Consider the following 16,199-nt stretch of genomic DNA (forward strand, 5'->3'; position numbering starts at 1 on the left):
TTGGCGCATACGATACCTTTTTGGAAAGGTCCCTCCAAGTAATATAGGATTTGCGAAAGGCAAGCCCATTCTCATTACTATGGGCCTACTGTGGACCTTAAAAAATGTCGTTCAGAGGGTCAAAACTGCTCCGAAAGTTCAGGACCCGAAAAACTACTAAAAATAGTAAATGCTGAAATAAATAAGAAAACAGATGAAACCGATTGGAGGTCTAGGTGGAATAGGTGGGTAGCCACCAATATCCACCTGGATTAGTTCTCCCCCCTTAGCAAGAAATGGACCCCATTGCATGTAGAGCCTCCATGACGTGAGGAAATTTCCGTTGAACCTAGTCCCTAGTGAACCACTTCCCTTGGTGAAGGAGTTGGCTTGCTTTGAAAACACGATATAGTTGGATCAACTGTTGGTGATTGTTCTTGATATGCGTGTCCATGAGATGATCAGTTGTGGCTTGTTGAGGCAATCTGCAACATTATTTGTGTTTCCCTTATTGTACCTAATGTTCAAATGGAACTATTGTAGGTAAGTGGACCATTTCTAGTGGCGATCTTTTTGCAACCTCCCTAGTGTCTGTATGAACTACAGGGATTGGTGGTCTATGTGGATGACTATTTCCTTCCCCAGAATGTAATGCTTCCATGATGGCAGGCCTGCATAATGGAATACATTTCTTTGTCATAAGTGGGATACTTTCGGACTGTGTCTAAAAGTGTCTCACTATGGTAAACCACTGGGTGTCCCTGCTGAGTAAGAACTGCACTAATAGCATAGTCAAAGGCGTCTATCCCAATCTTAAATGGTTGCTTCAAGTATGGTAATGTGAGTACTGGTGCAAAGTAGAGGAAATGCTTCAACTGGACAAATGCCTTCTGTTGGGTTTCATACCCAAAAATTTTGCTTTCCCTTCGCCCTTGGTGACTTGACTTAAAGGCCAAGTGATGTGAGAGAACCCCAACACGAACCTGCTATAGAAATTGGTAAGACGTAGAAAGTTGTGGAGCTCTGTTATAGTGGTTGGGGATGAGCAATCCCGAATGACTTGTATCTTGGTTGGGCCCACATGCACCCCCTGCTCATCAATGATGTACCCCTTATAGTGAACCACGGTCATGAAAAAAGTGCATTTCTCTAATTTGGCACACAACTTACATTGTCGCAGGGTTTGAAAGACCTGTCAAATATGGTGGAGGTGCTCTTCCCAACTATGGCTTAAGATCAAGATGTCATCTAAATACACCACCATGAATGCATTGGTGAAGGTTTGCAAGATGTCATCCATTAATCTCATGAAGGTTGCGAGGGCATCTGTCAACTCGAAAGGAATGGCCAACCATTCGAAAAGGTTCTCCTTGGATTTGAAGGGAGTCTTCCATGCATAGGAGGGTTCGATAGGCACCTGGTGATAACTAGACTTCAATTTAATCTTGTTGAAATATTTTCCCCCCTTGAGCTACTCTAGAAGGTCATCAATCTGTGGGATTAGGTACCTATTCCATACAGTGATCTTGTTTAGCGCTCGATAGTCAATACATAGTCTCTAGGTCCCGTCATTATTCTGTACCAATACAATCAAGCTCCCACAGGGTGATGTGCTTGGCCTGATGTGCCATTTATGCAACAACTCTTGAATCTTCCTCTTGATCTCATCGTTCTCTAGAATAGAGCGTCGATAGATCGATCCATTGGGTAGCGGCGCGCCCGAGGTTAGATCGATGGAGTGCTTGACCTGTTAATACATAAGTACCCATGTAGGAGCCAAAAATGTCCCTATACTCCTCCATGACCTTGTCCCTCTGCTTCTACTGTGCGGAGGAGCCCTGTCTGGAAGCTGTGGCCACAACCTTCTTCTTGCCCCTGAGGGCGAATCATAAGGAAAACAAATTTCCTAGTTTGGGAAATGATCTTACTGCATTGTTTTGCAGTGATCAAAGAGATGGTAGTAGGCAGGACTACCTATGGTATGCTGTACAACTTATTTCCCAAAGTAATAATCATAAAGCGAGGTCTAGACTCATATTCAGCACGTCGCTTCCACAAGTATGGCTGTCCTAATAATACATCATAGACTTCAAGAGGAGCAACATCACATGTACCTCATTCGTGAGGTGCTTGATGTTGTAGCAAAGGTGGCACTGTTGGCTGACATAGAGATCTCGTCCTTGGTGAAGCCACCCGATGGTGTACAACTGCAGATGTGTTGTTGTTGGTAGGCCCAGATACTTCACGACCTCTATTGAAATGAGGTTCTTTTGGCTCCTATTGTTGGCAATGAACTACAATGAATAACCCTTTACCCACATCTGTGAGTGGAAGAGGCATTCCCCCCTCCTCTGGATCTTCAACCTCATTCTTCTAGATCTTGGTGGTGGCAATGGTGGTAATGGGCTCCGCGTCAATGATCTACTTCCCTTTGTCATTCCCCTTGTCATGTTTTGACTCATAGTCGAAACATGCATATGAATCAGAAGCCTTCAACTCAGAATCAGTGACTGCTTGGCCTGACACTCACTTGTGTTGTGCGTGGAGCTCTTATGGAATTCACACCATTTTCCCATGTCCTTCTTTATCTTCATGGTGTTGTTCTTTTCTTGTGGCTTTGACGGGTTGTCCTAGGTTGCCCTACCTTGGCTTTGGAATTTTCTCTGTGGTTTGGGGGCGCTTTTTCCTTGCTTCAGATTCACAGATCCAAAGTCTTGCTTCTTCTGTTTAAACCTCTGCTCAATCTTGATAGTGTATCAGTATTTCTTGCCGAGCGAGGATATGTCTAGGAACTCCATCTTGTCCTCGATGTACTAGTGTAAACATTTGCGGTACTTGAGTATGAAATTCCGCTTAGAATCCTTGATACCCAACTTCATGCAGAGGGCATGTAAAACATTTGTGAACTCTGTCACATCTTGGTCCCTTCCATGTCGTAGCGTGGTCCACATTATGTATTTATCTTCATAGCTCCCAATAGGGTAATATTTTTCCTTGAGGGTGTCTTAAAAGGAATCCCAAGTGGGTGCGATTGAAAACAGTGAGGATTCCCTCTCTTCCTTTTGTTCACAATAGGTTTCCCACCAGTTCTTGACGTGTGGGGTGGTTTTGAGAAGTGAAAAAGTAATTTTCCCGATTGGAAAAGTCATGAACTGAAAAATATCCTTCCAATAGATTCAACCATTTATCTATGACGTCTGCATCTACCTGGTCAAAAAATATGGGAATATCAAAGATAACTTGTACCTTAAAAGGAGTGGCACCTCCAGAGTGGATGCTAGATGAAGATGTGTCGCCTGTGGGTAGTTGTCGAAGGATTTGGGCAATGTTATCCATCATCGGGTTCCTCTGTCACTCGAGAGCTTCCTCGAGCAATATTTTGAAAGGATCTCCTACCCCCTTGTCTTTATTTTCTTCCCCCATGGGAGGCCGTTAGAGTTTGCAAGGCTGGTGTTGCAAAGGTTCTCCAGTTCGAGCCCTAACTCCTTTTACCCTGACCTCATTTAGGACATGCAAAGAAAAACATAGAAAGAGCAGACCGCTATGATATCACTAATCCGAACTTAAAGAGGGACGCAACAAATGACATATATAACCATAAATACAGAGATGCAGTAGAAATAACACTTCATTTCATTAATACCAAAATACTGAAATATGCTTACAAACAAAATGGAAATAAACTAGCTCAGGCGATGGTAGCTTATCTCTGAGAAGAGATGTGGCGGCTACATGCCTCTGAATTGTGTTACAATGAGGCTCAAGGGCCTATTTATTATTGAACAATAAGGGAAAACTCTAAACAACCAAAACCCTAACCCTAGGAGATGTAACACCAAGAGTTTGTGGGCCCCGTTGGGGTTAGTTGGGCAACCAATTTCTCGGGGTCGTAACTTGGTCATATTATCTACGTTTGGCTCATATGATACCTTGTTGGAAAGGTCTCTTTAAGTACTACATGATTTGTGATAAACCGTTTCCTATGGCTATGGGCATGTTGTGGACCTAAAAAAATGTCGTTTAGGGGGTCAAAACTGCTCCGAAAGTTCAGGACCTGAAAAACTGCTAAAAATAGTAAATGCTGAAATAAACAAGGAAACAGATGAAACCGACTGGAGGTCTAGGTGGAATAGGCGGGTGGCCACCAATATCCACCTAGATCACCAAATTTAGGATTCTAGGCCTAGACCCTTAATTCACACACACACACACACACAAACCCAATTAAAAACCAATTATGATCCACTCAAATTCAATGAATTCCATGAAGCTTGCCAGATATTCAAGCCCCCTGGTCATCTTAAGTTAGAAAGTGCTCACTAAACACCCTTGGTAGTAGCTTTGCTCCACCTGGAATCACATTAGAGGATGATTTATATTGACCCCTAGAGGATCTATGGGGTTGTAATGGACCCATGTTGTTGTTTATGCTATGGGTATTAGGTTGCCCTTTTATTTCTATTTTTTCTTTTCTTTTCTAAACTATAGCTGGGAAATTATATTAAGTAAAATTTGTGCATGAAGGCTGAACAATGTTACATAGAGATCAACTTAGTGTTGTTACATCAATTTTAGGCAAAAAATAATCCTAGTCCAAATCCAAACCATTTATTTTATAACTAGTGAAACGAAATTGTCTACACTTTGTAAAATACCCCTAAAATGAGACAAAATTTCACCTGTGTGTAAATTTAACTAGACCAAAGGAATCCCTTTTCATCCTCAATGAATTGGAGCTAAAGTTTTTGATCAAAAAAAATTTCCAACGTGGTTGTTAACTATGCTGCCAACCAATCATCAAGGAACCAATCAAAATGACACTCTCAAGTTTATTCATAATGTTCCGGTGGGGTTCCCACTGCTTGGGCAATTAATTCATCCACTATAGAGTTGTTGGAGAATAGAACATGAAAATAAATCACTTCCAAGATGGATTCCAATCTTTATTGTGCATGCCAGAATATTTACTAGAGTTAAGGGTAAAGGAGGAAAGTTCCTTATGTTGTTTTTGGAGTCCCCTATTATAATTAGATTGCCCATATGAAGCAAGACCGTTATAGAGATTCCTTAGAGGAATGAATAGGCATGTGCTTGGTTGTTGGAGGCATGTCAAAGACTCTTAGAGAAGGTTGTGTCTATTATTTCGTTGGGGCAATAAATCACACCCCCACCCCCCACCTTCCCCCCCACCTACCACCCTTAGGTTTTGTTTAGTTGCACCATTGAAACATAATACATTAGCAACTTGAGCTTTCTACCATTGGTGAGACTTGCTAGGGGTAATGAGAGCTACCATTTTTCCTTAAGAGAAGGCATGTCTTCATAGCCAACATTCTTAGTATATATTCAAGGTCTATGATTCCCAGAGTTGAATAAGTGAAGATCATAAGTGCTCTGCCAATAGGGTTTTGGCTCCCTCTGTTTGCTTGTATTATTTGATCTTATTGTTCCATTGAATATTTCACATCAAAATGAGAAGTCACAACTCTATAAATATATAAACAATTTTATTGGAAATTAGGGATTAAAGCATCAATGTATTGACACATGTCAACACCTAAAAAACACGTGGACTAATTGGTGTAATCAAATTTGTTTGATCTCTCATTATTTCCCGTAGTTAGAATAATGACACCTTTGTTTGCAAGTAATCCATAATTTAATTAGGATATATGCTGCCTTGACCTTGGAAACACTAGTAATGACTTGCTTTCAAATTGTAAGGACATTCATAGTGAAAGTGTTCCAATGTTCATTGTTTGAAAACTTTGTTGTGCCACTACGGGGACAATCATAATCATAGCAACTATGAATATGAATACATAGTAGCTAGACTAAGTGTTGGGCATTTATAAGTGTAGGTTTTCCAAACAAAGAAACCATGTATAATAAGGTATGGGTGTTAATTATGCCACCTCAAGTTATTTGGGTCATTAACCTTCTCTTAAACACTCATTTCAAACTAATGTGCGCTAATATCTCTTTATGACTTGCCTAATATAAACCAAAGCAATATTCAAGTATCATTGATGGGTATTTCTATTGATCTATAAACAATTATTGTACATTTTGTTTTTGAGTGTAACATAACCTGACCCCTCATTTACCTTTTAGGGTGGGTCCCACTGGATACAACACCCCGCTTGCTCACTCAAACTACGTGTTTGGTTACCCAACGACTTTTATACGCCAGGCTTACATGGATAGTGACCCCTCTTACCTCCTCTTCATAGGCTCGATCTTGTCCGTTAATTTATGCCATTGTGGGTTCGCATTATCCCAACGCCTCGTCTCTTGCGATGACTCTTTATTCCCTGGGAACACAATGTCGGTATGACCTGGCTGTGGGTCCTCCCTCTACTAATGATTGATCCATTGGGCTTGCGTGTATGGCCACACAACTGACCCATGTCATCCCATTCAATCCCTTCCAACGTACCTCCAAAAGTGCCCTTTACTTCCTGCTAGGTTTCACTTATTGGGCTTGCTTGGATGGTGGGGTCGTATGGCCTCTTCCCAATTATTCTGCCACAACCAACTCCTTGCTGCCACCGCAACCACTCCCATGTCATCCTGCTCGCCTACCTCTTGACGCTTTCAATTGACTCTCGCTTCAACCTTCCGAGGTGGCCTCATCGGGCTGACTCGGCAAGTGGGTCAATGCTCGACCAATAACGCTACAATAAGGCACAGGCTCAGCCAATTACCATATTATGTCATCCTGCCAGGATTTTCCTAGCATCTTCCCTTACGCCTTCTTTTCATGCTACTGGGCTAGGCGTCTGGGCCTATGCAGCTGTGGCCAACCTTCCAACCAATGACAACATTGTTGGGTGCACATCATTGTGTTGCATCATCCTATTTCCTTTCTTCTAGCTCTCTCCTGCTTAAGCCATTAGAAACATTCTGGGGTAACACTGCTGGGCCACATCAACATTCTTACAACCAATGACATAAGGTGGGAATCGACCACACCAATGGAGGGTCTCCACGACTAGGGCTTGATCTGCGAGAGGATAAGATCATATGATATTTTCTTACAAGTTCAGTACTTGGCCCCTGTGCACTGCAACGAGTTTTTCCTTCTCATTCTCTGCCATGGCTTGGCTAAGGGACTTCGACCCTACCTCATGCGATGTCTCAGATGGGGATCTTCGTGATCGCCCTAAGAACAAGCTTTGCTACTGCACCAAATTCCTCGAGCCATTATTTTCGACCATGACTTTATATCAGAGGTCCAATAGACCTTCGGATCAATGTTAATGCTTCATGTCGATACCAATGGTTTATTAAGGCATTCCATGGTGCTACCCATCCTGAGCTTGGATGAATCCAACTCCAAGAAGTTCTTGTTCCGCCTGCATTCCCCGTTCTTGGATAGGGAATCCACACATACCGACATAGGCATTCATGCGACCCTTGCCTACCATGGCTTGTTGTGAGATCCTAAGAGGTCGCCACCTCGCTTGCCACACTTCGCTAGTGCCAGAATCTATGTCAAGCATGTAAGTAGCTCCATGGCATTGCATAGAACCCTCCAGTGCCTCACCAATGACAGTAGGATGCCAACAAAAGATATCAAGCCTATTTAGAATGCAAGGTTGAAGGACATTGAGGTAAAGTTGATGGGATCAACTAGCCCTAAGGGAAACAACCCTCAATGTTAATGCAATGCATGCTGCGTGGAAAAAAACTTGTAACCTAAGCAAATAATGGATGTAAGCGATTGTAGACCCTGCTGAGTAGACATTCTTCAATGTAACCATTTCATATAAATAAAAGGGTCTCTGAGCCCACTGTTTTGAGTTTTAATTCAACCTCTAATGGCTTTCATTGTAGGCTATAACATGGCCTTAGGTTCCTCTATTATTCACTTATGTGTTGTTTTAATATATTTTACACATTTTATGCATAACCAATATTAGTTTAGAGTTATAACATAACCCTTATTATGATGTGGCTTATGCAGCACGAGATCTCAGTGTAGATACATGGCATGATATTTATGATAATGCTGTTTCATTTACATTATCATGAATCTTGGAGGTTATACCAATATTAATAAATGCTTCACACGACACCTCTTTCAGTCCAAGGGACCATGTTTGGTAAATTCATATAACAACAACAATAGGTAAAAATGTAAAACATACATGCATTCGTGCATATTATCATAACCATAAAAGCCATCTCCACATAGAGAAGTAACACATGCTTATTATATCAACAACACAGTTATATTTTCGAAATCCCAAAACCATTTTAAACAAAAAGGCATCATGATTTATCAACAGATAAATAAGCATAATGAAATACTTATCTTTGAGCTTGCAAGGCAACTGAGTCTAGGACAAGGACTCTCCACCCAACCATAGACAATTGCAACCACACTTGTAGCTGTCACCCCTGAGCCAAATACCAGAGTTTGAGGGGGATGTTGGATCTAGGGATTAAAACACCAGTTTCCAACTGAAACAAGGATTCTAGAGGACCTCCTTCAATCACACCGGTTGACTGCCATTTGATTTGTAAACACCGGTGGTCCAAAGGTACTCTACCTCACCCCCAAGTGCACACATAGTGATTCATCTCCTTCTAGGGAGTCCAGAATCCACTATAATTGTAGTGCAGTAGCACAAGTATTTGATCAAGTCTTCTTTTAGTGTTAAGTTATGGTATGTTCTATGCTTATAACAGTTTACTTCTTTTTCTTATTATATTCCACTGATTAGCAATCACATGTACATAAAGTAAAGTGCAGATAGAACATTAAACGATCGACAGAAAACAAGCCAAGACAAGAGACACAAGATGTGGCGGCTAGCCAGGGACAAACCCCACAATGTGTGGGGAAACCCTTTGATAAAATCTTCTTTTATCTTCAATAATTCAGCAGAGAGAAATAGTACAATAAATCTGATTCATATCAGCAGTAGCAAACCCTAGATCAGTAGCATCAGCGTTAGCGGCTTCATTATCAAACTAGGGCAGACCATATCTCACAAACCGACAGTCGGATTGACTTCATTCCACCACCAAAAGTTTCGGCTTCCAGAGGAGGTTCAGATGAACCTACAACGTAGTTCAGATGAGGAGATCTTCTAGGCCACGCAAGTCAATCTTTACTTCTGCAGTTGCAGCTTCAGTTTCAGCAGTTTCCGGCTTCAAACTAGGGCAGTCGATATCTTTCAAACCGTTCGTCGGATTGACTTCATTCCACCACCAAAAGTTGCGGCTTTCAAAGGAGGTTCAGATGAACTTACAGCGTAGTTCAGATGAGGAGATCTTCTAGGCCACGCAAGTCAATCTTTACTTCTGCAGTAGCAGCTTCAGTTTCAGCAGTTTCCGGCTTCAAACTAGGGCAGTCGATATCTTGCAAACCGTTTGTCGGATTGACTTCATTCCACCACCAAAAGTTGCGGCTTTCAAAGGAGGTTCAGATGAACCTATAGCGCAGTTCCAAAGAGGAGATATTCTAGGCCACGCAAGTCAATCTTTACTTCTGCAGTTGCTGCTTCAAATTCAACAGCTTCCGGCTTCACATGTGTGAGAGAGAGAGACCCATTTCAGCGTAGTAGAGAAGAGACTCATATCTGCGCAGTAGAGAGAGAGAGATGTGATGAGATGAGTGAGTCCAAATGAGGAAAAGTTCTCTTATATTTATACATAACATTGGTGGGTGAATAGATGCGATTGTTGGGCTTCTGAGCCTACATGAGTTGTAGGTCGGCTTGATAATAATTCCATAATCAAAATAAACTCATATCTCCATGAATACTTATCGGAATCGGATGATCTTTATATCAATCCTACACCTCTCGACGAGAGGAATCTAATAAAAATATTATCGGCCATGAATAAGATGACCCACATGAAGTTTTTCCCTGGTTGCCAATTTTAACACTCCCTCTCAACCATGGAGAACTTCATCTGCAATCTGTCTATCGGTCGTTACTATTCATCCATCAAATGCACTGCCTTGTACAGCCTAACCCTTGCCCTGCTCTGCTCTATTTTTTCTGTTCTGCTTTGTCTTGTTCTGCCCTGCACTGATCTGTACTGTTTTGTTCTGTTTTGCTTTGCTCTTGCATTGTTCTATTCTGCTCTGCTTTATTCTGCCTGTTCTGCTTTGTCTTGTTCTGCCCTGCACTGATCTGTACTGTTTTGCTCTGTTCTGCTCTGCTCTTGCATTGTCCTATTCTGCTCTACTTTTGTTCTGCCTGTTCTGCTTTGTCTTGTTCTGCCCTGCACTGATCTGTACTGTTTTTCTCTGCTCTTGCATTGTTCTATTCTGCTCTGCTTTTGTCCGAATTATGAAGAAGAAGAAATGATCGAGGATGTATCATACTGACTCAAAGTCAGTCTCAGAGTATGTACCACTAGTCCCAAACCAGTCTCAACCAACCCGAAGTCAGCGTCATAGTGAGTACAACTCCACTGGTCCTAGACCAGTATCATCCTCCACTGACTCAAAGTCAGTCTCAGAGTGCGTACCACTGGTCCCAGACCAGTCTCAGCCGACCCGAAGTCAGCTTCATAGTAAGTACCACTCCTACCACTGGTCCCAGACCAGTATCATTGATCCCAGATCAATGGAGGTCATCCTAGCGTAGGGAGTATGGTAGTTACAACGATGCGTCCATCGGTACTACTATGGTCCCTAACTTCATTTCCCTGCTCATTGATCAGATGAGAGGTACTTCCCATGAGTCCCAGACTGCATGGGTAGGATGCCTCGACAGGAGAACTAATCAATCCTGTTCTCACAGGAGAACACATCAATCCTGCTACAATTGCCATGGAGAACACATCAATCCAGGCCTCACAGGAGAACACATCAATCCTGCTACAATTGCCATGGAGAACACATCAATCCAGGCCGCCATGGAGAACACATCAATCCTGCTACAATCGCCATGGAGAACACATCAATCCAGGCCTCACAGGAGAACTAATCATCCTGCTACACAGGAGAGCGAATCATCCTATTCCACAAGAGAGCAAATCATCTTGTCCCACAAGAGAGCGAATCATCTTGTTCCAGTGTGCACCACCAGGGGAGGGTGGGTCACCCTGTGGTCGTATGTTGCTCCAGTAATAACCGCAAGCCCTCAGAGCTCCTAGAGCTCAATGTATGCAACATGTAGGACCCTTGTACAAGGGTTTCTTACCGACTCCAAGTCGTTTGGGAAAATCACAGATTAGATCTTTCCTCGGGGCTTTGACAAGGTGTATCAACCTGTACATCATCTTAATGTGATGGAGCCTCCTTGCTCATCAACTTACCATATCCAAGATGATGTCTATCTGCTGGAGCAATCGACGAATACGGGATTCCTCAATAATTGAATCCCACCTCTGGTTGTTATAGAGAATCACAGTGGTATCCAATGTAAATCCAAACAGCTCACTGAAGAGCTTTCGTAACCAGACTACCTCACACGAGGTTATGCTAGCAACAATATATCCTGCTTTGGCGGTGCTCAAAGCCACCAACTTCTGCTTCCTGCTCATCCAGGATATCGAAGCAGATCCCAAGGTGAAACAACACCTGGAAGTGCTCTTACGGTCCACCACACTGCCTGCCCAATCAACATCAGTATATACAAGTAGTCTCACATCTCCGGCAGTGTATCTTAATCCATGAGAGATTGTGTCCTGAAGACATCTTAGAAGATTCCTGGCATCAATTCAGTGAGGCTCAACCAAATATGAGCTCACAATGCTAACTGCAAAAAAATATGTTCGGACGGAGGTTCACCAAGAACATCAATGCGAATGAGTTTATGAAACTTAGAGGCATTTCCCAAATCTGGTCCGACATCACTACCATATAACTTCTAAAAGTTAAGATCCTCGAGGTAGTCACAGGCTTGCAGTCCATCATAACAAATCTTTCCAATATCTTTACCACATATTTCCCTTGAGATAGGAAAATTTCCCTTGGCTTCTGCCATACTTCAAGTCCTAGGAAGTAGTGCATCAGTCCTAGGTCTTTCATTTCAAATTCAGAGGCCAGCTCCCTCTTACATTTGTGAATGAGAGGGTCTGCACCTGTTAGAAAGAGGTCATCTACATACAATACCAGTATGAGAGGCTTGTCATCTTCAACCTTAAAGTAAAGGTTAGGATCTGCTTCACTCCTAGTGAATCCCAGCTTCATCAAGTAGCTATCGATCCTCTCATACCATGCTCGGGGTGCTTGCTTCAGCCCATAGAGAGCTTTCTTCAACCTGCATACATGAGATTTTCGATCATAAATCTCAAATCCTTCGGGTTGCTCCACGTAGACCTCTTCTTTGATCGAGCCATGCAAGAACGCAGTCTTGACATCCATCTGATGTAGGTTCCATCCTTGTGAAGCGGCAAAGGCTATGATCGAGCGGATGGTCGTATATCTGGCAACAGGTGCAAATATCTCATCATAGTCTATACCTTCCTTTTGGGAGAAACCTCGAGCAACAAAACGAGCCTTATACTTTTCCGTGCTTCCATCTGCTGCATGCTTTATCTTGTAAAGCCATTTGGAAGTCACAACAGTCTTGTCCTGGGGTCTGGGAACTACTTCCCAAACATCATTCTTTATGATAGACTCATATTCTTCGGTCATAGCATCCTTCCATACTTGATGCTTGACGACATCTGAGAATGACGAAGGCTCATTTTGTATGATCGTGCTCATGATGGTCAGGTATCCTTGATACCTATTAAGTTTCTTACTTTAACGCAAGGTTCCTCAAGGTGCAACATGTCCTTCAGCATCATCAAGTATCCCCCTAAGCCATGAAGGCCTCTTCCTAGAAGAGGAAGGCTCATGTGGATGAGAATCAATCAGATCCATGGGTTCTCCTACATCAGGCATTGATTCATCATCCTTTTCTTTCGGTTCCCTGGTGTTGGCTTCTTGAGAGCTCCTCAAAGTCGAAAGATTGTTCACCTTGTAGTGAACTTTTCTTCAGGAGTCTTAGAACCCAATGCTTGATGAGGGCATCGATTTTGTACATATATGGCGGTGATCGTAGTTTCAGCCCATAGAAACTTCGGAAGTCTTTGATCATGTAGCATGGCCCAAACAGCTTCCATCATCGTGCGGTTCTTACTTCCCACCACACCATTCTGCTTAAGAGTATGTGGTGTAGTAGTCTCCCTCTTGATGCCAGCCTCTTTACAAAAATCATGGAACTCATTAGATTTATATTCAGTCCCATTGTCAGTTCTTAAGATCTTGATCTTCTTTTCGGTTTGATTCTCGATTAGGGCTTTGAAGTGTTGGAACCAAGGGAACACTTCATCCTTCTTTTTCAAGAAGTATATCCAGGTCTTTCGAGAATGGTCATCTGTAAAAGTGAGATAATATGAGTATCCTCCCAAGGAGTTCACATGCATCATACCTGATATGTCTGAGTGAACTAGTTATAATATATCGGAGGTCTTGCTTTGACTTGAAGGGAATGGTCCCCTTTTGAGCTTTCCTTCGACACATCCCGGACATACACCTTCTTTCTCTACTTGGAATTCAGGCATCCCTGTTACCATCTGTCTTACATCGGGTAGAGCTTTGTAATGAAGGTGGGCAAACCTCCGATGCCAAAGATCGGACTGAAGCGATGTGTCACAAGACATGACACCTAGCGGACTTCCACCGACTTGATATAAAGAATCAACTCGAAACCCAAGAGTGAAAGCATCTTTAACATTATTTTTCCATATGCATACCTTACCATCGCTGAAGGTTACCTTATAGCCTTTGTCTTCCGTTCCCGAGATGGACACTAGGTTCTTTTTTAGGTCAGGTGCATTTAATACATCCTGGAATTTCTGGCCTTCTTGAATGCTTGTCCTCTTCCTTGATTCCCATCTCTCCTCTTACCTTTGCTGTTGAATTTGTCATTCCTTTGATTGCCATCAGAGGGATTTCGAGTTGCACCACTGCATACTGTACCATGCTTCTCTGATCATGATTATCATCATGCTACCCATGTCCATGATTTTATCCATCATAATGCTGCTCAAACTAGTGTGCATCATCATCATGCTATCCTATATGTTCATGATCTCATGTTGCCCTTTATGTCCATGATTTCATTCATCATGATGCTCATGATCTCATACATAGTGACTTGCTTTGTAACATCGTCATTTTCTTCTAGCCTTAGGTCCAGCCTTTCCTTTTGATTTAGTCCCGGAATTATTTCTTTTCTTTGCATGAAAAGAAAAGGCAGCAGGAGGCATTTCTTACACTTCTTCCCTTGTTTCTTCTTGAATGCATCTAGCCATTAATTCCTCGAAACCAGGAATTACATTATAGTTCAGAAGAGTAGTCCTGAACACATACCATTCAGATGGTAATCCTTCAAGAGTTGTGAGTGCCATTTCTCTGTCAGTAATAGTTTCCCCAATAGATAGGAGATCGTTCTTGATCTCGGTGATTCTTAAGAAGTATGCTTGCATACTTTCATCTTTACCCTTCTTGATTTCCCTCAGCTTATTTCTAAGAAACAAAACTTGATTTGCATCATTAACTTTAAATAAACTCACCAGTCTGTCGTAGATTTCCTTGGAGGTGTCTAGATCAGAGATGTAGGCCAGCAAGCGCTTGTTGATAGAGTCCCGGATGATCTTCTTTGTTTTGACTTCTCCATTTTTCCATTTGTTCTAGGCAGCAGCAGATGCATTTGATGAAGGCTCAACAATATTGCCTCTTACATGGTCCAGCACTCCTTGATCTTCAAGGGTTAGATCGATAGACATCTTTCATCCGTGATAGTCAGCTTTCTCACGGAGCTTGTCTTCGGCAGGAAAGAGTGTTGAGGACCCCATAGTTCTTTTAGGATAGCCTTGCCAATCTTCTCTTCAATGATTGCTCTTGCTCTTGCTCGGGCTTTGTCTTCACCTTAGCTCCGATACCATGTTAAGTTATGGTATGTTCTATGCTTATAACAGTTTACTTCTTTTTCTTATTATATTCCACCGATTAGCAATCACATGTACATAAAGTAAAGTGCAGATAGAACATTAAACGATCGACAGAAAACAAGCCAAGACAAAAGACACAAGATGTGGCGGCTAGCCAGGGACAAACCCCACAATGTGTGGGGAAACCCTTTGATCAAATCTTCTTTTATCTTCAATAATTCAGCAGAGAGAAATAGTACAATAAATCTGATTCATATCAGCAGTAGCAAACCCTAGATCAGTAGCATCAGCATTAGCGGCTTCATTATCAAACTAGGGCAGACCATATCTCACAAACCGACAGTCGGATTGACTTCATTCCACCACCAAAAGTTTCGGCTTCCAGAGGAGGTTCAGATGAACCTACAGCGCAGTTCAGATGAGGAGATCTTCTAGGCCACGCAAGTCAATCTTTATTTCTGCAGTTGCAGCTTCAGTTTTAGCAGTTTTCGGCTTCAAACTAGGGCAGTCGATATCTTGCAAACCGTTCGTCGAATTGACTTCATTCCACCACCAAAAGTTGCGGCTTTCAAAGGAGGTTCAGATGAACCTACAGCGCAGTTCAGATGAGGATATCTTCTAGGCCACGCAAGTCAATCTTTACTTCTGCAGTAGCAGCTTCAGTTTCAGCAGTTTCCGGCTTCAAACTAGGGTAGTCGATATCTTGCAAACCGTTCGTCGGATTGACTTCATTCCACCACCAAAAGTTGCGGCTTTCAAAGGAGGTTCAGATGAACCTATAGCGCAGTTCCAAAGAGGAGATCTTCTAGGCCACGCAAGTCAATATTTACTTCTGCAGTTGCTGCTTCAAATTCAACAGCTTCCGGCTTCACATGTGTGAGAGAGAGAGACCCATTTCAGCGCAGTAGAGAAGAGACTCATATCTGCGCAGTAGAGAGAGAGAGAGATGTGATGAGATGAGTGTGTCCAAATGAGGAAAAGTTCTCTTATATTTATACACAACATTGGTGGGTGAATAGATGCGACTGTTGGGCTTCTGAGCCTACATGAATTGTAGGTCGGCTTGATAATAATTCCATAATCAAAATAAATTCATATCTCCATGAATACTTATCGGAATCGGATGATATTTATATCAATCCTACACCTCTCGACGAGAAGAATCTAATAAAAATATTATCAGCCATGAATAAGATGACCCACATGAAGTTTTGCCCTGGTTGCCAATTTTAACACTTCAGGATGGTCTCTTCCCAAGATGTTACAGGGCTCTAGAGTCTGTTATCTTAACACACAACCTCCAA

The sequence above is a fragment of the Pinus tabuliformis genome, chromosome 3_2, assembly GCF_031772625.1.
Source record: "Pinus tabuliformis cultivar Carrire ecotype Pingquan chromosome 3_2, CPIR1, whole genome shotgun sequence".
NCBI classification, from domain to species: Eukaryota; Viridiplantae; Streptophyta; class Pinopsida; order Pinales; family Pinaceae; genus Pinus; species Pinus tabuliformis.